This window comes from Octodon degus, unplaced genomic scaffold (assembly GCF_000260255.1).
Source record: "Octodon degus isolate 3935 unplaced genomic scaffold, OctDeg1.0 scaffold00144, whole genome shotgun sequence".
Lineage (NCBI taxonomy): Eukaryota > Metazoa > Chordata > Mammalia > Rodentia > Octodontidae > Octodon > Octodon degus.
The window spans coordinates 2,071,513-2,084,444 of record NW_004524720.1 but is presented as its reverse complement, the minus strand read 5'-3'; the positions used below and the strand labels follow the sequence as shown (position 1 = coordinate 2,084,444).

At 46.4% G+C, this 12,932-nt stretch overlaps 1 protein-coding gene across 12 annotated transcripts in view; it reads right to left on the bottom strand.

Moving 5' to 3' along the window:
* The window catches only part of Pard3 (par-3 family cell polarity regulator), a 543,836-nt gene extending 533,177 nt beyond the window's left edge, over positions 1-10,659 (bottom strand). For 11 of the 12 annotated variants that reach the window (XM_023701951.1, XM_023701947.1, XM_023701952.1 and 8 more), the window contains exon 1: positions 10,562-10,659. The gene's annotated coding sequence lies outside the window, so the exon portion shown is untranslated. The remainder of the gene's footprint in view (positions 1-10,561) is intronic. The other variant, XM_004641845.1, reaches the window with a different exon arrangement.
* Positions 10,660-12,932: the final 2,273 nt, after the last annotated feature.

Below are 12,932 nucleotides of genomic sequence, written 5' to 3'. Positions count from 1 at the left end.
CGGGGGCACGAACCGGCGACCTAGCGCTCCAGAGCTAGGCGCGGAAACCGCCACGCTAGGTCACCGCCTAACAAATTGGATTTGGAAAGAGAATTTTAGGTCAACACCCTACTTCCATAAAGAATGTCACTAACTCCTAATGACAGTACCAGGTACCAGAACTGAAATTCAGGTGTCAAATACCAACATACAAGCCCCACCCCTGGGTTCATACATAGTTTGAAACCCGCTGTATCTTCAAAGAGGAAGAGGAAAGGTTCTGCCAACTGCATTCGCAACAATACTTTTGGGCAGTGCCTTAACGTCCTCATTCATCTCTGCTATGACTTTCTGTATGTGCTACATAGAAAGCTTACTTTCTTAAAAACAGTCTGTCCTATGTTTCACTACTCAAGCTACATTGATCTGAACAAAATATCACGTGAAAATCAATTAGGACTGCCGATAAACCAGTAAGCATCTATCTATTGTTATAATTTCTCTCGAGGAAACATTTACAAGGTCATTAGAGATCCAGGTCGTCTCCGACTTGATTCATTTTCAGTGTGTTAGTGCTCATTATGATAATAAGGAAAATACTGGAGAAAAGAAACTAAAACTCCTGAAGGTGTAGTGGATTTGAGAGAACCAAAATTAAGTGCAGAACGGACAGCACACATCAGAGGTCATCATCACCTCCTTTGAGCTGCGAGGAGATGTTTCCAAAACAAATCCCACTCATAAACTAGCCAAAATCAATATTGCTTATTTGAGCTAAACTCGAATATAAAAGAAAGAGAATTCTGAACCACAATTCATGTCAAAATCACAGTTCATACTCAGACAAGAACCCAAACCCCTGCGTTTCACAAGTCAAAAACAGCTATTCTATCCAAGACCACTTGGGGGCGCACAAAACCCAGGGTATGTACCTCCCAAATAAACTACTATGGTTTTCTTGCTTTTATTCACATTTGTATGCATTACTTTGAACTTAATATTTGTGTTTAAAAATTGCAAATTATCTTCAAGAATTTTAATATAAAGAGGAATCTTTAGTTTTTAACAGATAGTACTTTTAAAAGATACGTTATATACTGTTTAATAGCCTAAATTGATGTAGCCCACACACAAGTAATAAAGCAAATCACTGACAAAGCTCATAATGCAATATTCTTCCTATCATTTCATTCAGTAGCCTCAGAGAATTTTTCAGGGAAAATAAACACCATTCCAACTAGATGGAATAATACTGACTTCTGTCTATTTTATTGATGCATAAAATTCAAACAATCCTTTCAACAAGATGTCTGTTTTGGTAGAAGATTCCATGTTTGTAATCAGAACCTTCTAACACAACAGCTGTTGGTCTTGGGAGGTACATCTATGGCGACAGGCTTGTGAGGAACCAACAAATGTCCACACAAACAAATAGCTACAGGTAGACAGATGCCACAGAAAGCATCAGTATGACTGTGAAGCCACAAAGAAATGTTCAAAGGACGCAGGAAATTCTGTCAAAGAATATTAAGGAATAAACACAAAGAACAAGTGTTTCAGGTCCAAAGAAAATTTAAAGAGATCAGAAATGTTTGTACCAACCTGCCTTTTGCTGATTTTGGAAGCAGCCTTTTTGAGGTTCAATGACCTCGATAACCTCAGCACCTTCACCGAGTCCCTCCGAGAGGCACTGGAGAAAGAGCGCTGCCTCCCCGCAGGCGTCCTCTTCACTCTGTCTGCCATCCCCGCAGATCAGAAAGGTGGTGTCCACAATGTCCAATTCCACACTAGCCGCAGAAGAGAAACCACAGACTCCAAAGAAACACTCCTTAGAACCCCAACATCTGATCAGTATTTTGCTCAGTCCTCAGGAAAGGGTAACAACCTGAAGACAGGTGGGAAAGGCAGACCAGACCCATTCTGCGTAAGAACCCTCAAGAGCGCCATAGGCTTGGCGGGCGACAGCATCAGGCCAAGGACACAGGGAAACCAGAGACAGGCTCCCTTCACCAGTTAAACAGGCCAGGAGGAGTCTGTAAGGAGCAAAACAGGTGTAGCAACACAGCTTAGCGTCAGCTGGGTGTGAGCACATTCCTCAGGCTGGCGCCCAGCCCAAGACAGGGGTCACCCACGACTCCAACCCGGGGAACAGAGGCCGGGGAGCAGGAAGAGCGGTGAAGCTCGGGGACATGCGCTTCTCCCAGTGAATGAAAGTTAGGGAGATCAGACACGGATGTTTTACTCGAAAAAATACAGAACAAAGTACTCACACAGATTTTGCATCTAAAGTTGGGAACATCCCACTCCTCTGTTCTTAAAAGAGGAGTGTTTGCACAACACAAACAAGAACATCTTTCCTCACTTTATCTCTGCTCTTAGGGCACCAGGTCTGAGCATGAGGAGAAATCAGGAAGGGAAGACACGAGGGCAGTGGTGTAGCTCAGAGAGAGCCCCGGCCGGCAGGTGAGAGACCCAAGCTACAGTCCAAGCACCACAAAAACAAAAATGTACGACAGCAATGAGAAAATGGGTGAATTCTACGGATATTCACAATATGACTCCTACCCACCGGGCTGTTACTACCAGAGCCACACAAAGCCCCACGCTTCCAAGCACACACAGCCCAGTCAGGACCAGCGGGTGGCGCAGGGCATGCAGGGCCGCGCTCTCTCAATGCAGCTCGCGACCCGAAGCATCTATGTTATGTATTTTTTGTTTTTTAGCAAGAGGTATAAAATTAAAATTATGTGTAAAAGCACACATATCATTAAAGAAACTACAGAACTGAAGAAACTACACGGCCAAAGAGCATATACCACACTCCGCAGAGCTGGTGAAGTGCACGAGCACGGAGAGTGCAGGGCTGGTGTGCATGGACCACGGGCGTCCTGGTGAAGGGCACGAGCACGGAGAGTGCAGGGCTGGTGTGCATGGACCACGGGCGTCCTGGTGGTGCTGAAGCCCACCACAGGCTGGGGGACACAGCACGTGAGCAGGGCAACCCACCAACGCATGCAGAACACAAGCCCCCTCTACATCCCAGGTCTTTTCCTGCACATAAAACAATGAATCTAAATTAATTTCAGGTGTTTAATAATTATTAAATATCTACTTGTTTCAATAAAGACAGTTATGGCTGCTGCTGCTTTTCATTAAATACATAATCTGCCTGAGTTCCTTAAGTGCAAGTACAGTTTTATACGCTTCGGGTCAGATGGCCTCCACTAGACACGTCTGTCTCATCTGGCTTGGCAGTTCTGAGGAAGACACCGTGCATGACATTAAGTTAAAATCTTGATGATAACACATAAAATAGGTCATTTTGCATTAATTTTCCTGTGCCTGTTTTGTGTCTTTTCATAACGTTCTCAGGATATAAAGAAACTATACATTTTTGAAAGTTTTACTGCCAAAGGCATCTCTTTAGGAAACTGGTCCATTTTAAGAAACTCTTTTCAAGAAAAAAGAAAAAACAAAGAGATTTGGGAGAAACAAGAAATGAAAGGAAGTTACTGGGAACCTCCTCACTCTCCCTACCCCTGGCTAGGGCCACTGCAAATGAGTGACCCCTGCTACGGTTTCAAAGTCCCCACTGAAGCGTGAGGTGAACCTTAGCCGCCACGGGGAGGACAGCAGGGAACTGCCCCGGTGAAGGAGTTACAGGGCCACCTCAAGAGCTGAGAGACCAGACAGGGATGCACGCAGCCCGGTTTCTTCTCCTTCCCCGGCGCTCATGCGCCCTCTGCCACATGAAGACACATGTAGCCCACTGAACAACACAGAAGGCCACGCCATGCTCCTAGGTCCCTCCCACCAGGGCCTCCGGCACATAAGCCAAATTAGTCACCACTGTCCCACAGCCATTAGCAATCTGTGTTGCTCCTTTATAGTAAAGAAGAGCAAGTATTACCACAGATCCTGGCTGATGTCTAGAGGTCCGCCAAGGCCCTGGGTACCCACAGGTGAGGTTTAGGAAGGTGACTGGATTCTTGGTGCTTATAGCTGACTTGCTGTTGGGAAGTGGGGTCTGGCTGGGAGAGGCAGGTCACTGGGTCAGGCCCCTCCCTTCTCACTCTGCCTCCTGGCAGCTGTGCCCACAGCAGCTTCTCCTCCGCCACAGCCCTGTGCTGGGCCATCCTGCCCTGGGCTGGATGGCCATGGACAGAAACATGAGCTGAGATGAACCTCTCTCCCAGGTTATGTGTGTCAGGTATTCTGTCCCAGCAAGGAGAAAGTGACTGAAACAGTGCACTAGTCCTTTTTTTTTTTTTTTTTTTTTAATGTGTTTGGTGTACAGACTCACTACACAGCTGGACTCACAGTGATCCTCCTGTTTTCAACCTCCCCAGCACTGACATTACAGGTGTACACCACCATGCCAGGTCTCAGTGGCCAGCTCACTGCACCCAGAGGCAGGGGCAGTGCGGCATGTGTTGCCAGGGATCGAAACCCTAGTCCCAGCGCTTACCCTAAGCAGGCACTTGGTCTGCTGAGCTACCTCACTGGCCCCAGTGCACCAGTCTTGCCAATAAAGGAGCCCAAATCTCCAGCATGCACCTGCTCACAGAGTAAAGAGGTCTTTGAGGAAATCAGCACGAGCGCCCAGCATGCACTGCTCCACTAGCACCGAAGCAGCAGCCCACTCCACAGCAGAACAGCTTGCTGTGTTTTAGGAACTCATTTCAGTCAATAACCAAATATTCTTTAGTAATCCGTATTCCAGAAAACAAAAATACATGCTACGCTTTCAGCTGCACACTGTACAGACTCTCACTTCCTCAGCATGAAAACAACAGGGAGGCTCTCTCCACATCACCAGTCACCAGGGACAGGACCTAAAATGCTTCCCTAGCGAATGCACGGACATCATTTTCTATCAGTTGCAGGATGCCTCCCTTCCACCCTCTTGTTGGACACCAATGTGTTTAATGGCTTGAAGAGAAAACAATTAAAATGATTTAGCATATGTAATAAAAAATGTTTAGAACAGAATCTGTAAACTTTTAAAATGAAGGCATATATTCCTTACCTGAATGTGATGCCACACTTGAATTTCAAAAACACAAATTTTCACAGCACATTTCAGAAATGTCAATGCAAAATGTACAGTGGAGTAGTGATTTAAGAAATATAAAAACTAATTTAGAAGCTACTGAAGGGGCACAGTGGGGGGAGATGAAACCCCTCAGGGCCGGCCTTTCCCCAGGCTGGGGGAGCCACTGCCTGTCCCTGACTCTGAGTACCTTTTAAACTTTCACTTTCTCAACCTTCTTCTAAGGAAATGGCCAGACCATTCCCTGAGAATCCTGGACTCTACTACACAGCAACGCCAACAACCTCCACCACCATCCCTCACCACAGTCCATCTTGGGATAAACTGCTACCCCAACCCTTCAGCAAGGGCAAAAAAAGGAGATAGAGAGGGAGAGAGAATGAGGTCTGTGCATAACAGGAAATGCCTGGCACCACATCTGAAATCACCTTCACCACCAAAGGCCAGCCCAACACCATACAAGAGATGGTCTCCGCCACTGCCGAGCGTTGCCTGGTCCTGCTGAGGGCTGGTCCATGCCCCTGACCACCAGCCTCAGCGAGTCCTGAAGGTGCTTATCTGGGGGCAAGTCTGGGAATTTCTAAACTTACAGTAATGCAGAGGAGCAGCGGGAGTGACCTGGACTCAGGAGAGGGAGGCTCTGAAATAACGATGGAGACCAAACCAGACTGAAAACCAGGTAACACTGAGCAGCTTGCCACACAGACAAGAGCGAGGCAGTGGGCCTAGGCATGCTGACAAGAGCACAAAACTCATCTCCAGTTTCCAGAACTTGGCAAAAGTCCACTAGGTAGGCTGAGAAGTTACGGGTGTGTAGGGCATAGGGATAGCACCCACTGCCCATGCTCTGGTCCCCAGAAGAAAGCAATGATATGGAGAGAGAGAAGCAGGGAACACTGCTGTACCCAAAGCAGATCTCAGATCTGCTCTGCTTGACAACCCCTACTAGCGGTTAGCAGGCCTGGCAACTCCTGGATATGGAATCGGATTGCACAGGAGCGCACTTCCGAGGTGCTCTCATACTGACCCCCCCCCCCCAGTAACTAGGATAATGAGCAACATCATGGCTTTCTGAGTACTTACATTTTCTTTAGTTGTCATTTAGAATTTTGCTTCCTAATCCTTATCTGACCATCATTAACCAAAAATTCAGGGTGACCAAGGACCCCATATGCACCTTTACATGACTTCTCCCCATCAAAGGCACGACTTTGAAGTTTGTGTAACCCTAACTGACAGCTACAAGGGGTTGGAAAACACAGGTGCTGGGCTGGATTTCAGGGGCCTGAGTCCCCAGCTGGGCTTCTTCCTTTGAAACATGAGTCCAGAGCCTTTTCACCACACAGGGCATTTCTAAGAGAAATTGTAGTATTTAGGAGTACTGTAACATTTTGCCTTTTTTTTTTTTTTTTTTTTGGCCTAAAAGCAAAATGAGCATCAAGATCATTTACTCAGTGGAGTAGCTGCCAGAAATACTTGAAAACACTCCAAAATAATTAAACCAGAATCAAATTTCAGAGCCATGGACAAGAGCCATAGGACTGATTAGACCACCCAACCTTGTTTGAATAATGTGTCCAATACCTGTGAGTATGGGTGCTACAGGTTTAGATTATTAAATGCCTCTTTTATAGTTTCAGCTTAAAACAAACTCTCTCACTTAGAAGTTACTCATATAATTCTAAATTATTATATTTAGATTATCACATTTCTGGAAGAAAAAAAAAAGAAGCACAGATTTAAAAGACACTTTGGTCTTTGGTACACAGGACTCTACCACTGCTCCATTTGGAAACCAATTTCAACCAGTGTAATATAAATTTGTCTAATACACAATTGTACTTATTCATGACTAAAACTGTTCTTGAATAAATTTTTTTATGTAGCTAGGTGTGTTGGTGCACACTTATAATCCCAGCATGGGGAAGAAAAGGCAGCAGAATCACAAGTTGGAGACCACCCTGAGTAACTCAGTAAGACCCTGCCTCAAAAATCAAAAGATGGGCCAGGGAGATGGCTCAGTGGAATAAGTGCTTCCCTGGCAAGCACAAGGGCCTGAGTTCAATCCCCATCCCCGGTTCTGAAAGAAAAAAAAAAATAATAATAATAATAATAATAATAATAATAATCAAAAGATAAGCAAAAATTTTTAAAGAGCTGAGGACGTAAGTCAGCAGTAGAACATCCCTGAGTTTCATCTCCAGTATGACAAAAAAAAATTAATTTGTATAGAAAATATAATAAAAGATTCTAGACAATATATAGATTTGTCAACATCAAATTCACAAAATCACAAAATACAAAATCTAAAATACAATTCATTGAGAATCCTGTGACTTTAATATGCAATGGCTTTAGGGCTGGCGAGATAGCTCAGTGGTCTAAAGCGCCTGCTTAGGCAAGCTTAAGCAAACATGCAGGAACCTCGGTTTGATCCCCAGTACCACATGCCATGCCAGCCCCACCCCCAAGGTGGGCTGAGCTGATCATAAAAAAATAAAAAATAAAAAAATATGCAATGGCTTTGGAAAACTGGACCTCGCTGGCTCTGCTCTGTGTGTGTGCACTCTAACAACTTGTGCTAAAAGGTTGCGTAGCTTGGCTGCCTGGCCACAAATCACTTCAAGGGGGCAGAGAGATTGCTCAGCAGTCTAAGTGCCTGCCTAGCAAACACAAGGACCTGGGTTCAATCCCTGGCATCATATACTGTGCCAGCCCCCAAAACTGGGCATGGTGACACGTGCCTATAATCCCAGTGCTAAGGAGGCTGAGACAGAAGGATCACTGAGTCCGAGCTGTATAGCGAGACCCTGTACCAAATAAACTAATTGACTTATTTATCTTTACAAAATCACCTCAAGGGTCAGCAGGGCCAGCCACCTTAACCCAACTGGTTTCTTTTGGTTTCTTTGGCCTCAAAATGTAAACTGACAGGGTACAGGAACAATGTCTTGGGTGCAGGAACAATGGAGAGGGCAGCAGGCAACTTGTTAACCTGGTGGCAATGTGCTGAGTACAAACATGCCAAGCAGCTCAGCACCCAGGGGCTGCAGATGTGCAGAGTGCTGTGAATCCTCCTCACAGGGCAGCCCAGCCTCCTTACCCCAGCTCTAGGCCAGAGGCAGGCGTACTGCAGCCTCCTTACCCCAGCTCTGGGCCAGAGGCAGGCGTACGGCAACCACCACATGATAAGCTGCCTCAATTCAATGGAAAGCACCAAATCCAAGGGTAAAGGAGAATGAGGAAACCAGCAAAAGGGAGCCAGCTGTTGTGGCACACACCTGAATCCCAGCACCACAGGAAGCTGAGGCTGGAGGATCAAAAGTCCAAACCCAACCAGAGCAACTTGGCCAGACCCTGCCCCACAATTAAAAAAAATAAAGTATGTCTAGAGAGGTACCTCAGTGTGAAGGCCCTGGGTTCAATTCCCAGTGGGGTGGGGGACAGAAACCTCAAAGTTCTGAATACAGATGATGCTGGTGAGGACAGCACACAGCATCCCCTCCACTTTCTTAGCATTCAGGACAAAAGCTGAGCAGCAGAGAACACCAATTCCTAAAGCAAAGTCAGCACAAGCACGGTGGCCCAGCTGGGGCTAACGGATCCATACTTAGGACCAAGGGCTCCTATCCACATAAAAAGAAGGGTCAGGGTGAAAAGCCCACTCAGATAAACAGTCTGGGGACGATTAAGTGATTGTTTTCTTCTGCAGAGGGGTTTGCATTTTCCAATTTTTGGAGTTGTTCTTCCTTTGCTTCTTTTTGGGGGCTCTGAGGTGAAACCCAGGGCCCTGCCACACTAAGCAGGTAATCCACCAAGAAGCACTGGGGCTTGTGCTCTTTCTCTACAAGAAATTAAAATGACAGAGGGAAAGAGAATGAGGGAGAGGAGGAAGGAAAGAGAAGAGAAACACACATTCCTCCCTTTCTGACATCAAAGAATAAAAGGTACCACAGAAACTCCAAAAATCTCTGTGGCTACTTTTTGTGTGGGACCTGGACACAGAGCGGATGACTGTAACCTAAGGTGCCCCACATTCAGAATGCCAGAATGCCCACATTCAGAATGCCACGCATACCATGGCCAATGTGTGCAATTACGGAAACTTCCTTCTTACATACTGTCATAACTTTTTTTAAAAAAGGGGGGTGGCAGGTTGCAGTTGGAAATGCTTATACAGTATTCTTCATGTGGTTTGCAGGAAAACTTGTTCTCTTTCTAGTACCAGGGCTTGAACTCTGGGCCTCTGCAATGAGCTACAGCCCTTGCCTTCCCCCTTTCGAGATGAGACTTCACTAAGTTGCTCAGGTTGGGCTCAAAGTTGTGATATTCCTGCATCAGCCTTGATAGCTACCCTATTCCTTGGAGAAGTGGCACCAAGAAAAACAGCATGAAATCACACACAGGCAGGAAAGACCTTTGTTTCCTGACACACCGAGTTCCCAGCCCATAGCAGCTACATGGCACGAGCTCCTCTGAGGCAGGTGCTACAGAATCAAACACCCCTGAGCTTATGCAGCATTCATAGCTGGCCTTAGTTTTGTTTTCTTTGAGGTTCCAAGAAAACATGTACAGCTTCTGCCCTCGCTGAGCAGGCAGGGTGACGGCTTCACTCAGCCCACTCAAGTGCAGATGCCAAAGGGACAGGGAAGGGACCTGAGGGGGAAGGGATCCGAGTGCCAGAGATTTCGCCATCTTCCAGCCTCCTGAGGTCACCTGATGCGTGACACCCACAGGTCTGACAGCGAAGCTTCATGAGGACGTGGATGAATCAGGCAGTGACCCAGCAGCCTGAGCCTTCCTGCGGTTTCAGTTCAACCATAAACAAAGGTGTATCCAAGAAGCTCCTGCCCACAATCTTTCTCCCTCACTGAAGAAGCCAGGCAATCTGCTGACTTCTCCACACAAGCACCCTGCTGCAAATTCCTAAAATACTGAGAGTCGTTACTCCTCAGCCACCTCCTCACCCTCATCCCAAGAGGACAGAGAAAAAGGAAGGGGGTCATAACAAGGTGCCACTAACATGCCAAGGGTGACAACAGTCACGACGCACAACTTTCAGATCACACTGAGGACAAAGTGTGGTGGGAAGCCGCAGCCAGGCACCCGGGAGGACGCCTGTGCTGCTTCCGCTCCTCCTGCAGCAGAACAGCTCTGCTTGGGCCAGGTGTCGGGGTGCAGACCAAAACTCAGGCCCCTGAATATCCTACTCTGACAGTCTTCCTCAGGACGGATGATGTAGGTGTCCAGGAAGATGCTATGTTTGGCAAAAACAGGTTAAAAAAAAAAAAAGCCACAGAAAACGTTTTTGCAATATTTCAGTTTTAACTTTGCAGTGAAAAATTCCAAAACTTAGTCCCAGTTTCCAGAAAATGATTCTTCCCTGATACTCAGGATAGTGATGATTCCTGGAACTTATCAAAGGAAGTATGCTGGAGTGGCGGTCCGAAAGGACAGCGCCCTACCTGCCCGCCCCTCCCCAGCACTGGACAGCTGCTCTCAGAGCAACCTCCCCAGGGAGGAACTCACCCGGTCTTTATCATCGGCTACATCACAGAGGGTGTCATCCAGGTCTAGTATCCCTCCATCTCCGTGCTCCAAGCGATGCACCTGTATCCAGTAGCTTGGATCCTAGATGAAAGAACAGAGACAGGGAATATAACAAGTCAACATCACCGAAGGGGAATTCAACAACCTAAAGCATAATAGCTTCCTGCCCACTAACAGAAACAACCATATCAACAATACTGCAACTGCTTCAAACTTCCAGCAAATCCCTAAGCGTGGTGTTGAGTCAGTGTTCCTTTCTTTTATGAGAGTTATTTCCCTCGGTTCATTTGCCGATACGCTGTTATGACAGAAACTGCGGCAACCAACGAAACTCATTTCTCCTAAGCAGAACAGGCTTTGCATGATCCACTATGTGCATTACTGATGAAACTCCTCAATACAGTCTAAGTAAGCATATGTCACACATCTGAAAAACACAATATATTTGCTAATCTGTACTCTGGAGCTCAAACTATCTCCTACAGATAGGTCTAGAGATACAGAACACAGAGCTGTTGACCAAAGTATAAATGAACAGAGCAGGTGCAGAGCTACACATGTGCTTTATGTCCATTAGACAAAACTGCATAGACACAGAAACATATCTGAAAAATACACACTCATTATGCAGTGATTCATGTAATGGTTAAGGGACATCATTTAAATTTTATATTCCTGTATATGGTCTATAAAAAACATGAAGTCCCATTTTCAAATAACTTGAAGAGGGAATACAGCTGCTTTCAAGTTTCCCCGGCATCCTATTTACACGCTGATGTGAGAACACCCTACATGACGTGTTCGGCCTGCAGCTACCGCCTTCCTCCTCTCCCAATGCTGCGTCATGATGCTCCCACCAGCTGACCAAGCTTTTCTGATGTGGACACTTGCTTGGGGCCCTGACCACATAATGCCCAAGGGCTGTGCTCAGGAAGTGTCACTCTGAGAATGTGGGATGAGTAGAAGTGATTACCCAGAGGGTTGAGGCCAAGGTCACCAGCAGCCACAGCAGAAAATCAGATGTCAGCAAGGCTATAAAAATGGCCTCCGCCCACCACAGGATGAAAACCAGAAAGGGGCTAGTAAGCATGGAATGATTTTTTTTTTTTTTTGGGGGGGGGCCTGGCTCCAAATGCCTTCAGGGCAGGTTTGAGTCCTGGGGATTGAACCACAGCAACCTGAGCCTGACTGCTTTGTGGAAGCAGCCACTTAAAGAACTGAGCTACGGGGCAGGCCCCCTAGTCAGCACGGAATAACATGACTCCTTGGAACCAGATAACTTTAGCAATGCAATTCTCTCTCAAAAATTAAAGAACCTGCAGCACATTTCAAGGGAACAGGCAAGTATCTGATAGGGGAAAGGCTGACTCTACTCTATAATACTGTGCATTAAAAAGTCTGTCAGTAGAAACTGAAAAACATAACAAGAGATGCAGGGGAAATAGTTGCCATATGCCATTTGTTGTACTACAAGAAAAGACACTGACTTTACAATAATTGCACAGGTCACTGGAGTTAAAAAATAAGTATGACATAAGAATGGGTTTTTATAACAAGAACAGCCCAAGTGTTTTACTTAAACACTGGTAAGAAGTCCAGGTGTGTGGCACACATCTGTAATCCCAGCTATTCAAGAAGCTGAAGCAGGAGGACTGCTTGAGCCCAGGAGACCAGGGCAACCCTGACAACGTAACAATACTCCGCTTCTTACAAAGTAACTGAAATAAATGCAAACAGTATTTATATCTAATAGCCAACAAAAATCCATCATAGATAAAAAGTTTATCCATCCAGGGGTTGAAAGAAAGGCCACCAAGTAAAAGCCCCACAGAGGCTCACTGGGCCCAAGCCCTGGAGTCAGGGCCCAAACCACAGGAAGTCACTGCTTCTTCTCCAGATAAATATGCCGGCCTGGGGCCTGGCCTCAGGCTACATGAACTTGTGCGGCCAAGCAGGAATGTACCCAAAGGCAGCTGCACCGGCAGGCGGGCAAGCAAGCAGGCGGGCAGGCGGGCAGGCAGGCAGATGCAGGACAGACTCCTGCTGCCCTCCAGGAACCTCTGGCTCTACACAGCGTCCCAGTGCTGTGCCGAAGCAGTGTGCTCCAGGAGCTGCGACTAGATATGGAATCGGCCCGTGCATCTTAGGCCCACACATTTGGAGAAAAGCATCCACAACCAGAAACTGCACCCTGCTTATGTCTGAGCTGTGCAGTGGGCAGCTGCCTGCCTAACATTCAAACAGGAATCTACATGTAAACCTAACACTGAAAAAAGGTCACTGAAATTCCACATTGATCCAAAAACTGAGTGTTTCTATGTATAAAGCCTTAAATGAAGTAAAAGCAACA